This window comes from Aotus nancymaae, unplaced genomic scaffold (assembly GCF_030222135.1).
Source record: "Aotus nancymaae isolate 86718 unplaced genomic scaffold, 86718_ANA_hifiasm-v0.15.2.pri h1tg000008l, whole genome shotgun sequence".
Lineage (NCBI taxonomy): Eukaryota > Metazoa > Chordata > Mammalia > Primates > Aotidae > Aotus > Aotus nancymaae.
Genome location: NW_026988419.1, coordinates 17,150,785 through 17,152,842, shown reverse-complemented (window position 1 = coordinate 17,152,842; position 2,058 = coordinate 17,150,785). Strand labels below are relative to the sequence as shown.

Below are 2,058 nucleotides of genomic sequence, written 5' to 3'. Positions count from 1 at the left end.
TATGTTCCCTTTCTGGTACCTATAGACAACTGAATTTGCAAACCCTCGTCTAAACTTTGGATTCTTAAGAAGTCCCTAGGGCTGGACACAGTGGCTCACGCCTGTTATCTCAGCACTTTGGGAGGCTGAGGCAGGTGGATCACCTGAGGTCAGGAGTTCGAGACCAACCTGGCCAACATGGTGAAACTCCGTCTCTACTAAAAAGAAGAAAATTAGCTGGGTGTTGTTGTGAGTGCCTATAATCCCTACTACTCAGGAGGCTGAGGCAGTAAAATCACTTGAACCCAGGAGGCAGAGGTTGCAGTGAGCCAAGATCATGCCATTGCAGTCTAGCCTGATTGACAGGAGTGAAACTCCGTCTCAAAAAAACAAAAACGTCCCTCATACAATTCTTCTCTTAACTAGCTGTTGGGACCTACTGTTTTTCATTTCCATCCTCTACTCTATCTCCTACTTTATTCCTCTGTCTCAATCTCAGCTCAGCTGGCATTAGCATCTGTTCAGTATTTTTTTTTTCTTTTTTTGAAATAAAAAGGCTATTTTATTTTAAAAAAAAAAAAAAAAAAAAGTGGGCTTTGGGAGCAGAATTAGTCCATTTGGGCCTTCAGTGTCCTGATGGTGATTTTGTCCTTCTCCGTAATGTGGACAGTGACTCCCATGCCTGACACTGCATCCCAGTCCACAGCATTGAGCATGGCATGGGAGATGGTTTCAAACAGGTGTTCTGGATCCATATTGGGCTCCCAGAGGGACTCACACATTCTGTACATTTCTTTGGCATAGGTGCCACTGACCACAAAATCATCAGTCACCATGGGGCAGCCGATGAGGTCTAGAGAGCAACTGAATGGCTTACAGGTCTTTGGGTCCAACCCAGCAATGATTGGCTCAGTGTAGTAGGGGCCAAAATGTTTCTCATACAAGAGACTGGCCACCAGGCTCATGAGGGTGTAAGGTTTGATCTACTGATCTTCCTTCAGCTCATACAGGTTCAGCTAGAACTTGAGGCACTGGGCAACTATCTGGACATCAGTAGCGAGCTCGGCCAGACCGATGTACAACCAATCACCCACGGGAAAGATCTGGAAGTCTGTGGTCACCATCCGGGCCTGGATCCAGAAGTGCCTGTCTGCAGCGATGGCCACACAGTCCTTCCCCTTCATGGCCATGATGGCTCCTCCATTATAGGACATAATAGACATGACTGTGGCATACAAAGACCCCTCCATTGCCGGAGCAATTCCAGTAAACTGGATCTAGCCTTCCCACCTACTCCTTATTTCTGACATTTAGACTCTACAGAGAGGGTCCTGGGATTCCAGGCCTTTTCTCATCCTGCATCCCCTAACTACTTGGATGAATAGTAAAATTTAGAGTAACAGAGAAAAGTTATCTGGAATGTCTGGCAGATGAAAGAAGCTGAATAAATGGAAAGTGTTGTTATTGTTTGTGCCATACTCTAGTTCTTCCAGGGGCCGACTCCTAACCCTTTCCTGAACATCTCTCCTCTGAAGTCTCCTCTACAACTCCAGATCGTGCTCTTGTCACTTCTCTATGGTCGTGGCCACCGCTTTCTAACCAGCTTCCCTGACCCTCCTTGGTCCACTTCAAATCTTTTCTGCCAGTATGGTGGTCTCCCCGAAATACAGTTTTGTCCATGTTACTCTTCTGCCTAAAACCTCCAATGCTTCTCTATTGTTTCAACATGAGACAGTTTGAGATTCTCAGTAGGACTTAAGGTTGCTCTGTGACCCACCCCATCCCTACTGCTCCAGCTCCATTTCCTGCCATTGCCAGTCCTACCCTGGACTTTCTGGGAGTGTCTGCCAGAAAGTGTCTGCCACAGCACCCTGAGCTCTGTTTGCCTCCACGCCCTTGGCTGTGCCATTCCGATGGCCTGGAAAGCCCTTCCCAGCCCATGCAATGTTTCTCTCCAAACCCAGTTCCTGAGTCTCTACGACTTCCCATGCTGTGTAGTGCCCTGCCACACCGCCCTGCCACACTGCCCTGCCACACCACCCTGCCACACTGCCCTGCGTGTCCTTAGCACTGCCCATG

At 48.2% G+C, this 2,058-nt stretch overlaps 1 pseudogene; it reads right to left on the bottom strand.

Moving 5' to 3' along the window:
- Positions 1–587: 587 nt before the first annotated feature.
- On the bottom strand, positions 588–1,202 carry LOC105712751 (proteasome subunit beta type-3-like; annotated as a pseudogene).
- Positions 1,203–2,058: the final 856 nt, after the last annotated feature.